Genomic DNA, 14,349 nt, shown 5'->3' with positions numbered 1-14,349 from the left:
GACTGTGTACACTGGATACGAAAATAGTACGTTCGCCATCGACACGTGATGGGCTGTTGCGAGTAAACCAAAGCTGTGGTGAGGACATCGCAACCTGACGTGGAGTGAGAGATAGGCGAGATGGTGGGGAGGGAGGGGGGGAGGGGAGGGGAGGGGAGGGGAGGTGAGGTGAGAGAGAGAGAGAGAGAGAGAGAGAGAGAGAGAGAGAGAGAGGGAGAGGGAGAGGGGGGGGTGTTAAGGGTGAGAGGAGGGAGGGAGTATGGAAAGAAGGAGTGGAAGACACGACACGGTGGCAAAGGGGCAGGAAAGCGAAGAAACATGGAGGGGAAGGAAAGAGAGGGGTAAAGAGAGAGGTAATATAGGGTGAGGTGGGAAGGAGAGGAAAGGATGAGGGGCAGCGAGGGAGCAGAACAAAATGCAGCCTGCAATGGAGCCAAGTTCCGGCTCTGTGGGACGACACGAAAAATGGTCTGCAGACAACTACTTTGCGCGCGGAGCAGAGCTTAAGCTGAAGATTAGCCGGCTGCAGTGAGATGAGGCGGTTCGCGAAGCTGGCAATAAATTCCTGTGGCAACGCGTGTTGGAGGGAGGTTAGGGAGGAGCGGGCACGGCGGCGTGGCGGGACTTTGGGCACTCGGGGAATTACCGGCCGTGTTTCGCCAGGCGATATTTATCTCGGGCTAAACGCCGCCTAGTCATTAAGTTCGTGTCCTGAATAAGGTCCATAGACAGCGTCGCCGTGCGAGGTTTAAGCAGCTTTCTGCAAACAACCACCCCTCATCCCCCCCCCCTTCACCTCTAGGGTTGCTGCTATACTGTCCCAGAGTGTTCCGCAATATTAAACATAAATTAAATCACAATCTGAGTCTGGAATAAAATAAACAGTAACTGTTCGCGCCCACCGCAAAGATTACTCGTGTGTTGTTATATACGTAAATAACGCCTTGTACGTGGAATAATTTTCCATCAGCTTATCTAACAAGTTGGAGACATGTCCAACTAGCAGTCTCCCGCAGGTAATGCTTGGGTCCGGAATTTCAACTTTTCTGTCCTGCTGTTATGAAACTGATATGAACCAATATATACGAAAGGATCACATAAATAACTAAAAACTAGTAGAGACGGAAGTTTTAAGTACGCTGTTTAGGTTTTTTTGTTGGTAACGTCACGTAGCGCTCTGTATGAAAATCACTGACTGTGCTGTGTGCAGTTTGTGGCTGGTTGACATTGCTGTAACATTCGCTATTGTGGTGTTGGGCAGTTGGATGTGAACAGCGCGTAGCGTTGCGCAGTTGGAGGTGTGCCGCCAGCAGTGGTGGATGTTGGGAGAGAGATGGCGGAGTTTCGAGAGCGGATGATCTGGACGTGTGTCCATCAGAGAGAGTAAATTTGTGAGACTGTATGTCATGAACTGATATATATATTATGACTTTTGAACACTATTAAGGTAAATACATTGTTTGTTCTCTATCAAAATCTTTCATTTGCTAACTATGCCTATCAGTAGTTAGTGACTTCAGTAGTTAGAATCTTTTATTTAGCTGGCAGTATCGGCGCTCGCTGTATTGCAGTAGTTCGAGTAAAGAAGATTTTTGTGAGGTAAGTGATTCATGAAAGGTATAGGTTATTGTTAGTCAGGGCCATTCTTTTGTAGGGATTGTTGAAAGTCAGATTGCGTTGCGCTAAAAATATTGTGTGTCAGTTTAGTGTTGATCAGAATAAGTAACGAGAGAAATGTCTGAGTACGTTCAGTTCTGCTCAGCTGTTTGAAAATCAAATAACGTAAGAGGTTTATCAGCACAATCATTCATAAATTTTTCTAACGGGACGTTTCAAAGTACATAATAAAAGCAAAAACATTCCGGAAAAGATTGGTCCGCGAGCTAGCTATTTGCCAGTTAATTCCGAAAATATGTTTACTATCAAAGGAAGAGAGGATTTCAAAAAGTTATACACTAGCCAAGTAACTTTTATTGAATGCTTCACTAGACTTCAAAATGACACAGATACGAGTACATAACACTATTTTTACACGTAGTCACTAAGTCTCCATAATCAACGGTCGTATTGTTCCACCAATCCTTCAACTTCTCGAAGATGGAAATCCGCTCTTTGATCACGAGGCCAGTCGAGAATCTGTGTTAACGTCCTCGTCGTGGAAAATCTGCCATTGGTGCGAATCAATTCTTCGATTGCCTGGACAATGTCATCAGTGGTCGACGCAGATGGTGGCCTTCCTTCTCCATCAGCTTCCGACACGTCTGTGGGCCTCTGTCGCGGTAAATCTGTGTGCAGTCTGGCCGTTTTGCCCACAAGAATCATACTGTCCCGCGTACTGCAACTCTGGAATAGTTTCCAACTGCCGCGTCATTTCATTTCTACAAGGTGGTGCACCTGATATACGTTCTGTAACAGAACTCTGTCTGCAGCAAGGCAGAACATTTCGTCCTACGCTAACACCATTGCGCCATAAGAGTGGCGCTTTGTCAGAGGAAAGTACATGTGTAGCTTACTTTTGGTAATCTCCTCGTATATGAAATTTACACTTTTCTGTTAAGTCTCCATCTTTCTTAGCTCGAATTTCATCCATGTGGGGGATGTGCTACGTGCGTGGTGGGTTGGTTGCGTATTGGACTTAAAGGGACTGAACTATAGCGTCATCAGTCCTCTTCATCCTATGTGTATCAAATCAGCAATAATCCTCAGAGAAATGATACACAGGGCAAAGCCTGGGAAGCCCAACTGTTACCAAGATACGTACAATAAGACAGAGAGAAAATCAAGGAGAGGAGTGATAGGGGGTAAGATGGGCGAGCTGCTCTTTCCAGAAGCCAGTTGGGGGTCCCCGAGGCATGGGGTACAGTGGAAGACGTGCCCTCTGCATCCCACTAGCCGGTCCCCTCCATCCATTACCCAAATAAAACGAGCAATACAGACAAGATGGTAAAATTTTAAGAAAGAAAAAAATTAAAAACGGCAAACATACAAGAATAAGGAGAATAAAAAGGTCGGGCCACGCCGGACCACCGTGGGTTCCCTGGGCAGAGCAGACGATGGGTACCCCTCCAACCCCTCAGGCCGTCAATGAAGCCAACGTGCCCCAACTCACAGGGACGAGTAGAAACCATCTTAGCGGGTGAAACGTAAAACCAAGGCAGCAACTTCGGCGTCGCCCGCTAGCGCCAGAGGTAGCGTATCAAAGTTTAACTTATCCCTGCAAAGCAGCCAAATTTTGGCAGTCTAACAGGGCGCGGGCCACTGTGAATGACCTTTTGCTGCAGATGTAAGACGTCGTCTATAACGGGTGTAATAAAAAAAAATCACAGTATTTTAACACCAGGCGACACCTGCCAATCAGACGTAAAAACAGCCATAAACAGTGAAGTTCACTGCAATCTGTTATATGTAAAAGGTATTACAAATTTACTAGCACACTAAGAAGAAGAACCAGGAAAAGAGAAGAGAGAACACAACAAAGAAGACAATTGGAGGCACAGCTCGAAGAGCTTACACTCCATCTACAATCCGGGGGCACCAGGCCCAGAGATAATGCTGGTGCGTGTGTGTGTGTGTGTGTGTGTGTGTGTGTGTGTGTGTGTGTGTGTGTGTGACGGGCAATGTCCTTACTGACTGACTGACTCATTACTGTCCAGCCCAAACCGCTGTGGATAGAAACTTGAGAATTGGACAGGGTGTTGATCTTTTACTGTAGGCATCGTTTAGTAAGAGATTTTTCGAAGCCGTACAAAATATTAAATCGTGCGACGACACGGCGGGTACAAAATAAAGTAAAATGAAAAGTCTAAAACTCTGAAAATGCTCGTGTAATTAACTGGCAGAACGGTAATTTGGCTCTGAGCACTATGGGACTTAACTTCTGAGGTCATCAGTCCCCTAGAACTTAGAACTACTTAAACCTATCTAACCTAAGGACATCACACACATCCATGCCCGAGGCAGGATTCGAACCTGCGACCGTAGCGGTCGCGCGGTTCCAGACTGTAGCGCCTAGAGCCGCTCGGCCACTCCGGCCGGCAGAACGGTAATTTGTAATGAAGCTAAAGGACAACGAAGCAAAAGACTCTGTAAGATAACTGTATAGAATCTACGTAGCAATGTAATTGTTCTTTTATTCGCTGGTGGAAGAAACCAAAAGGACCAGAGTTATTACACACACTCTCTGTTCTAGACTTCAAGAAAATTCACGCTACGTCGGCCATCTGGCATTGTAAGTTGTGAATTTTAAATAATATATGGTTGTTTATGGTAATTGGGCATTTTTCTTTGATGTCTGTAGCGACGTCCATGCAGAAGTAATAATGTTTATTTTTCAAAGTTTTCAGTACGCTGGATAAACAACAAGAACGGCCGAACAATCTACCATTCTTGGCAGATATCTTTAGTAGGAACATTTTACTATAATTTCATTGGGTTCCTTCATCAACGGACGCTTTAAAAGACTCTTATCATAATTAGTAATGAAAAGAAAGTGCATAAATTAATTCATTTCGTATTAAAGTAAAATTTAAGAACATGCAGTTCAGTACCGACATTGGCCGCTTCTCGACTAAACAAAGAATAATCCGTTTAAAAAAGGAAATACTTTCTTTAATTCAAATGTTTCTTTTAATTCAGTTTCGATACGGTAAAGATATCCTGCAGCAATATTTAAATGTTATAACACGAAATATAATCTCAGAGATTACGTTTACGTTTTTCTCTCTATGAACGCTTCACGCAGACATCAATTTCAACAGATTCTAAAAGCGCCTCACGCAATCTTATATTAAGAAGGCGGTGAGTCGCGTACTGTTAAATAATTAGAGCTCAAAGAATTATTTTACGAAAGTATAGATTCCGGTCCCTCATAGCATCATCATTACCATCATCATCCTTTCTGACGTCCGCTCCGCCAAATAAGTGCTCTATTCACGCTCTTGCCGGGCGTAAAATATCAATGAAGTTAGGCGTTAAGATTTTCTTACGCTCTTTTCGTCACATTCGTTGAAGACACCGTAAGTATACTTGAGACGGTGCCTGTACATGGACGGTAGCGGTAATAGGGGGGTGAAGTACGAGATGAAAAGCTTTTCCAAAATATGTCGTTACTAAGGCAATTTTGAAGCTAGAACTACGAAAATTGGTTTTTGTTTTCTTGGCTAGCAAAAAAAAAAAGAAAAGAAATACGCATTTCAGCATTTTTGGAAATTCAGCCATGAAGTGTGTAAAACAGTGCAAGAAAGATTTTTTTGAAAATTAATCTTTATTAGAAGACTACTAAAGTATTTTTAAAGCTACATCTATGAAAATTGATGTTTGACTTTTCGGTCAGAAATTAAAAAATACTTGTTTCACTATTTTTGGAAATTCAACCCTTGAGCGGAAGAAATAAGAGATGAAATGTTTTAAGAAAATATTTCGTTATATTAAAATATTTTTAAAGCTAACTATGAAAATTAATATTTGGCTTCTCGTTTAGATATAAAGAACTGTGTGTTTGGAGATGACAAGATTCTATGAAAATATCACCACAAGAACTGAAAAGGTTTAGTGAAAAAAACCTCAGATTCCAACTACCAGAACTGATTTTGGTCAGAAGTATATTTAGGAAGTATCATGTTTCTAAGGTCTTAATTAGGTGCTGCAGTTTGTGAACAATACAAAAATTTGATTAAAGAAGAACAAAAATATCTGTGCAGATTTACAGTCCCTGCGGACGAAGCAGCGGGCGTTAAGCTAGTCTAATGTATATTCCAAGTAGGACAGGTCAAGCTGGGTATGTACTTTGACCTGCAAAATAACCTGACCACAGTCCTCTGGATTCTTATGTCCGGAGTCATCTCAAAACTAAAGTGTACAGCACTTCCATTGACACGGTTAAAGAACTGTTGCAGCGAGTTATCTGATCTTGTCAAGTTTACGAGATGATCTGCAGAAGTGTAACAGTGGCGAATCGTCACCAGATTCGCAATAATCTCGCACACGGTTCGTTAGTGGACCCGTGTCTACCGGAATGTTTTGGCTGCTGTTCTCATATACTTTCACCCATCTCAGCTTTCGCTACCAATTAGAACACACCTATATATCGACAACAGTGAGAGTTTATGCATTTTTAAAGAACTATTTTTCATTTCGTAGTTATGAAATTGATCTTCGCCCTTGAAATGGGCCATTACGATGTCCCTGCCGACCAACTGAAATGCATCCATCACTGGAACTACAGACAAATAGGTCCTGCCATCGAAATAGAAATGAGTGATTCGGAGAACAGTACTCTTCACTGGCGACACTTTCCACTGACCGCGAGGCAGGACATGAGCGCCGTTGATCCCGAGATAAATATATAGGCTGGCGAAAGATGGCCGGTTATTCTCCAACCGATGCAACTCCCGCCACGCCCCACTCTCAGCCCCTTTAATACCTCGCCACGCCCCGCCCCTCACCTCAGCAGGTATGTCCACGTGAGTTTATCGCCAGCTTTCTCTTATTTATGTGACTGGAAGAATAAACGCCCCAGCCGAAATTTCATTTGATTGACACCAGTCTACTGTCCATAAATTCCCGGCACACTCATTCGTGCCGGATTATTTGATTCAATAGAGGGGCAGTGGTTCGCGAGAGGCGAAAGCAAATTTCCTCAGTCTGGCACGGACAATATTCCTTGGTAGATATGTCAGCTTCATTTCTTTGGATATAGGCGTTCTCCGATACAGAGCAGAATTGGATTTTCTTTCTCAGCTTTTGCAGCTGAAGAAAGAATATCTTGATTCATTCGGATCCTCTGCTATTTTTGGGCCATCCGTTGAATCGCTTGAAAAGAGCAGAGAAGAGATGCAATTTAGACAGCTCTTATGAGCATGGCTAGTTCGCAACAGTACCTTATATCTACGTCTACATCAACAGCGATAGTCTGCAATCCACGTTACGGTGCGCGGCGGAGGTTACCACTATTAGCCATTTCGTTTCCTGTCCCACTCGCAAATAGAACGACGGAAAAGCGACAATCTATATGCCTCCGTATGAGCCCTAATTTCTCGTATCTGATTTTCGTGGAGGCAGAAAAATATTTCTGCAGTCAGCCTACAATGCCGGTTCTCTAGATTTGCTCAACAGTGTTCCTCGAAAAGAACGTCGCCTTCCCACTTGAGTTTCCGAAGCATCCCCGCAAAATTTGGGTGTTGTTCGAACTTACCAGTACCAAGTCCAGCACCCTGCCTCTGAATTGCTTCAATGTCTTACTTTAATCCGACCTGATACGAATACCAAACACTAACAGTATTCAAGAATAGGACGCACTAGCGTCTTATATGCAGTCTCCTTTATAAATGAACCATACTTCCCTAGAATTCTCCCAATAAATTGAAGTCGACCATTCGCCTTACAACCACATACATTTATGAATTCGTTTGCCATTTGAACCTGGAAAGATGACCATGAAACGACAACGCCTACAAATTCTTATTCCACTCCTGTGGTCACGTAGACAACGGCATACTGCTAAGAAAAATCTGGAGTGTTGTATGTAGTATTCACCATGAAACGATTTTATGTCGTTGTTTTGAGCAGTTAACAGGGGAGAATTCCGACGTTGTAGAACATTTCCCAGATGTTTGTGTAGTGAAGACATATTTCAAGGTAAACAGAAGGCTGAGGCCAACTGAGGTACAATATGCCTCTTATAATAAACGAAAATTCGCATCCTGACTTTAGCTTGTACTATGAGGCGTGAAGTCTAACATTTTCTAACGGCTTGGAGGACTGACTATATTATTTCTCCTGATAATATCTTTCGCGTCAGAGCGTCTATCTGGCCGACATCTCTAGAAATTTCTATAGAACTTTTAGAATTAACAGCAGGTACAGGTTACGCCTTATACTACGAAGGTAGGAGAGCTTAGAATACGTTCTGACTTAGCAGAAGCAATCATTTTTGCATTTTGACTGTGCACGTCCTTGTAATAAAAGAAACACTTCAGTATGCAAATAATCGTCTGACGAATTCCTTTTGTTCCTTTTTTGTCATCAGTCTTCTGACTGGTTTGATGCGGCCCGTCACGAATTCCTCTCCTGTGCTAACTTCTTCATCTCAGAGTAGCACTTACAACTTACATCCTCAGTTATTTGCTAGATGTATTCCAATCTTGTCTTCCTCTACAGTTTTTGCCCTCTACAGCTCCATCTAGTATCATGGAAGTGATACTTAACAGATGTCCCATCATCCTGTCCCTTCTCCTTATCAGTGTTTTCCACATATTCCTTTCCTCTCCGATTCTGCGTAGAACCTCCTCATTCCTTACCTTATTAGTCCACCTAATTTTCAACATTCATCTGTAGCACCCCACATCTCAAATGCTTCCATTCTCTTCTGTTCCAGTTTTCCCACAGTCCATGTTTCACTATCATACAATGTTGTACTCCAGATGTTCATTCTCAGAAATTTCTTCCTCAAATTAATGCCGATGTTTGATAGGAGTAGACTTTTCTTGGCAGGAATGCCTATTTTGCCATAGCTAGTCTGGTCTTCATGTCCTCCTCGCTCCGCCCGTCATTGGTTATTTTACTGCCTATAGTCACTAATTATCTAAGAGTCTCAGAAATAACAGAGCATCATAAAAGGGAATCTAAACTCGCCGCCATACACTAGACATATTCATACTCCAGAAATACTAACTCTAACATAAACATGTAGAATCATTTTGGATCAAAGAACACTCTGGAATCAAACAAAACAATGTGGTAGACAAGCTACCAAAGCAGAGTAGATTACATTACACTGACCACATGTCTTGAAGTAGCAGAACTTACAGAAATCTGAAGCATTGTAGCAATCCTCCATATTGACAAAGAAACGACATGGTCTGAAAGTCTAGCCTCATACCCCTAAAATACACTGTAAGACCAAACTACATACGACGAAGGAATTATTTGAAAGGGACGGAAATCGGCAGATGTAATGTATATGTACATACGAACAAATGATTACAACTTCAGGAAAGTTATATTATTTATTCACGAGAAAGGCCTTCAGTAATTGAGCAAGTCAATAACGCGATGATTTACCCCTGGTCCTTATGCAAAGAGTTATTCGGCTTGGCCTTTCTTGATGTCCTGAGAAATATCGTGTCAAACTCTGTGCAATTTACGCGTTAGGTCGTAAAAATCCCGAGATGGTTGGAGGGCGATCCCACAACGATCCAAACATTCTCAACTACGGAGAGATGCGGAGGCCTTACTGTCCATGGTAGCGTTTGACAAGCACGAAGACAAGCAGTAGAAACTCTCGCCGTGTGTGGATTGGTATTATCTTGCTGAAATGTAAGCCCAGAGTGGTGTGCCGTGAAGGGCAACGAAATGGGGCACAGAATATCGTCAATGTGCTGCTGTGCTGTAAGGGTGTCTTGTAAGACAACCACAGAGATCTGTGTCAGACTGTATGGCGGGCAAAAAGCAAGTTTGTAATCCCACCGCTGTCCGAGTCGTCTGTAGACACGTCTCCCTGATCATCGGGGTTCATTTCGCAGCCGGAATCATCACTGAAGATAATTCTACACCAGTCTGTGAGATTCCAGGCCGAAGACTATGAAACCACTTCTCCATAGCAGCACATTCGTTTCCTTTTTGTACTGCGAATTGTGAGAAGTTACAATTCTCTGCAATATAAAAAAAAATCCGTAAAATTTGAAGTGAAAGTTACAGACCGTTCTGCCGCAATAATAAACATATTTACGCCATAGTGAATATTTTTACGAGTGCTTTTGCCGCGTATTAGTCATCGTCATATTAAGAAGACCCACCACACACAGACAATAATTCACGAAAGTTCCACTGCCATGGTAGATTAAGGCACGAGAATAAAGGAAGGTGGGTGCTATGGGATCAATGCTGATATAAATGATTCATAAGCTATATGAAAGGACGGTTCAGTAAATACCAGTGTTTTAAGCAAGATTCCGATGTTGCCTCAAGCTGGTAATGCCATTATCCCCATCACATAAATGACACTGATTCATGGATGCCCATTTCGCTTTTGAATAGGAATAAGGAGCGAAAATGGACGCTGTTTACGGTGAACTTTCACCATCAGCGAAAATTGTTAGATATCGGTTCAACCAATGTAAACATCTAACATCTTTTTCTGGTGATGATCGCCCTGGACGCAAGGCATAAAAATGCCACGATGTACTTCCCGCCGATCATTGTGGAAAAGACTTACAAATTTTGTTTTGATGGACTCTAGCCCAAGTTTTCCTACTGGGTTTACTATTTTAATGTAACTGATAAACCCTTTTTTGGCCAGTGATTAAACGAGCCATGATTACTTGCATCACAGTTTAACTGTACCGCCAGCGTGTGCGTTTGTCTTTTCATACTCTCATTTAACTGAGACTGATGTTTGTATTGAAACCAATCTTATCATCCGAGTAAAGCTCTGTTGACCAACTTGTTCTCACTGTGGTTGGCACTCTGTTTTTAGTGATCAGCCAGTCGCTTGTACCAGAAAATAAGCTTTAGCACTGTTTCAGCTAACTTGCGTTTCATTCGGTATTTTAAGCCATGATTGTATTAATCTATGCGTGATTCTTATCACCCATTTTAATATATTGATAAAGAACTACCGTCTCTGCTGTCACAACCACATAGTCTTCCGATTCTGTAATACGTGTTGAAGGGGCCATTGTCCCAATAAGATTGTGTTGAACGAAAGACCTTGTTCTCACTAAGCGTTTATTTCACATTCTACGGCCGGCCGGAGTGGCCGAGCGGTTCTAGGCGCTTCAGTCTGGAACCGCGCGACCGCTGACCGCTATGGTCGCAAGTTCTAATCCTGTCTCGGGCATGGATGTGTGTGATGTCCTTAGGTTATTTAGATTTAATTACACTACTGGCCATTAAAATTGCTACACCACAAGGATGACGTGCTACAGACGCGAAATTTAACCAACAGGAAGAAGATGCTGTGATATGCAAATGATTAGCTTTTCAGAGCATTCACACAACGTTGGCGCCGGTGGTGACACCTACAACGTGCTGACATGAGGAAAGTTTCCAGCCGATTACTCAAACACAAACAGCAGTTGACCGGCGTTGCCTAGTGAAACGTTGTTGTGATGCCTCGTGTAAGGAGTAGAAATGCGTACCATCACGATTCCGAATTTGATAAAGGTCGGATTGTAGCCTATTGCGATTGCGGTTTATCGTATCGCGACATTGCTGCTAGCGCTGGTCGAGATCCAATTACTGTTACCAGAATATGCAGTCGGTGGGTTCCGGAGGGTAATACGGAACGCCGTACTGGATCCCAATGGCCTCGTATCACTAGCAGTCGAGATGACAGGCATCTTATCCGTATGGCTGTAACGGATCGTGCAGCCACGTCTCGATCCCTGAGTCAACAGATGGGGACGTTTGCAAGACAACACTCACCTGCACAAACAGTTCGACGACGTTTGCAGCAGCATGGACTATCAGCTCGGAGACCATGCCTGCGGTTACCCTTGACGCTTCATCACAGACAGGAGCGCCTGCGACGGTGTACTCAACGACGAACCTGGGTGCACGAATGGTAAAACATTTTTTCGGATGAATCCATGCTCTGTTTACAACATCATGGTGGGCGCATCCGTGTTTGGCGACATCGCGGTGAACGCACATTGGAAGCGTGTATTCGTCATCGCCATACTGGCGCTTGATGGTATGGAACGCCATTGGTTACACGGTCCGATCACCTCTTGTTCGCATTGATGGCACTTTGAACAGCGGACGTTACATTTGAGATGTGTTGCGACCCGTGGCTCTACCCTTCATTCGATCTCTGCGAAACCCTACATTTCAGCAGGATAATGCACGACCGCATGTTGCAGGTGCTGTACGGGTTTTCTGGATACAGAAAATGTTCGACTGCTGCCCTGACCAGCACATTCTCCAGATCTCTCAATAACTGAAAACGTCAGGACAATGGTGGCCGAGCAACTGGCTAGTCACAATACGCCAGTCACTACCCTTAGTGAACTGTGGTATCGTGTCGAAGCTGCATTGGCAGCTGTACCTGTACACTCCACCCAAGCTCTGTTTGACGCAATGCCCAGGCCTATCAAGGCCGTTATTAAGGCCAGAGGTGGTTGTTCTGGGTACTGATTTCTCAGAATCTATGCACCTAAATTGCGTGAAAATGTAATCACATGTCAGTTCTAGTATAATATATTTGTCTAATGAATACCAGTTTATCATCTGCGTTTCTTCTTGGTGTAGCAATTTTTATGACCAGTAGTGTAGTTCTAAGTTCTAGGGGACTGATGACCTCAGATCTTAAGTCCCATAGTGCTCAGAGCCATTTGAACCATTCACATTCTACAAATGAATTGATAACCACACTATTGGCCCCCCTGAAACCAATATCATCGTCGTCGTCGTCGTCGTCGTCGTCGTCGTCGTCGTCGTCGTCATCATCATCGTCATCATCATATGAATGTGCGCGAAGTAGCAGAGGCCGTAGGTGTGTGCTGACGGGTGACAGTTAATGCGTTACGTGATAAATCGGCGATGATAGAGCTGTCAGCCTAACGAACGCCGCTGTTGCTTGCAGTGGACAATGGGCTGCGACTTTCGATTTCGAAGCCGTTTTGGGGTACTTTAAGCGAGACACGAAATTATTTTTGCGTTGTATTGTCACTCTTTATGAGACATGGAGTCATTATTATAGCCTGGCAACAAGGCAACAGTCTAAACAATTTGTTTCTGGCGAAAGTGTTCCGAAGTAAATGCAGACTGTCCCATCGTGGACAAGTCGTGATGGTTGTTTCAGATACGTAGGCCATCATGCTCAGAAAAAAAATATCACTATCACTGAGAAATACTACTACAGTACCATATTGGCCAGCTCCAGCGAAAAATTTGAAGGAAATATGACTTCATTTGGCGAAGGAGAATGTGCTGTCTGACCTCGTCAACGCGCTGGGGATTCATCTGAAGTAGTGGCCGCAGAGATGAGTAAGAAGTACATCAGTCAACCATTTTTATATATCTTTATTTATTCAGCCTCCGGCCACATAGCGAATACTAAGCTGTATCAACACACCAATAAATTTATCAGTACGTGTGTTATGCATGTGCTGTACAGTAAATTCGCAAGGAGGAGTTACAAGTTACAAAATAAAAGGAGCTGCGGCGCTCAAATTGCAATCGGCTATACAAAGCGTTGATGACGAAATAAATTTGTTTCGCCAACTGAAGATGGGTGTAAGCCCGTAACATGTCTTGGCGTACAAAATGTTGTACAAAAAGTGACTGATTGCGGTATTTCCTCAAGTATTTAATACACTGTTTAATATGGGATGGGCCACACCCTTCACGTAAGTATTAAACATGTTTGTTTCAGATTAAGACAGCCAAAAAAAAATTTATTGTGATTGCAATTTATTATCCAACTGTCAAGTGTAATCATACGAACGTGGGATAATTTGTCACTCTCGTGGTTTTTATCCGATGTCGTATACAGTTGTCTGTTCTGACTTGGAAGCTGTTCTTACTCGCTTGATGTTGCACTAGCGGCTGTATTTATGCATGTGTTCATATTTGCATTTCAGATTTCTGCCGGAAGATGTGTAATATCTAAATTACAATCGCAATAAATACGTAATTTTTGGCAGCCATAGGCGGAAATGACCATGTTTAATAATTTAATCGACATCTACCACTATCAGCCTGACCAGTCTCCCTGCGATTCCTTCTTGAAGGAGTCAATAGTATCTCGGATATCCATACAAATCAAAAAAGAAGACAGTTGCAAAATAAAATGTCTTTGAAAACAAACAAAAAGGCATCTCCGTTCCTAACGCGAAATGAACTGGCCTGTCAGTGTTCTCCAGAACAAGTCTCTGTGATACGTACTTGCATGAACTTTACGCAGGGGTATTGACAATCTCGTGTGGGTAGCTGTCAGACTAGATACTATCGCAGGGAACATGCATAGTAATCATGCAGAAGCAGCGCACCATTGTATCACCAATCATTACTGAATTGCAACCCGAGGTGCACGACAGTAGAGACCGTCTATCAAAGGATGACATTCACCGTCTGTATCCGACAACACGCATCAGCACTGCAGTCCGCAGACGGTACTATGCCACGAGAGGGGGAAGGGGCTTTCATTCAGTATTGACTTGAATGCCAGGAAATCCCACATTGTCGAACGTCTCCCTAATCCACTCTGGCTGGGTCTCGATGCAGTTATAGTGCGGTATAATATGTTCCCTTGAATCTTCAGAAACTGAATTTCTCCTTAAAGCTCCACCCGACAACCGAATAGGGAAACTTACAGTTTCATTTTTACATAATGAGTGAAACCGTCTT

The sequence above is a fragment of the Schistocerca cancellata genome, chromosome 2 (genome assembly GCF_023864275.1).
Source record: "Schistocerca cancellata isolate TAMUIC-IGC-003103 chromosome 2, iqSchCanc2.1, whole genome shotgun sequence".
NCBI lineage: Eukaryota > Metazoa > Arthropoda > Insecta > Orthoptera > Acrididae > Schistocerca > Schistocerca cancellata.
Note: the sequence above shows the minus strand (reverse complement) of the source record.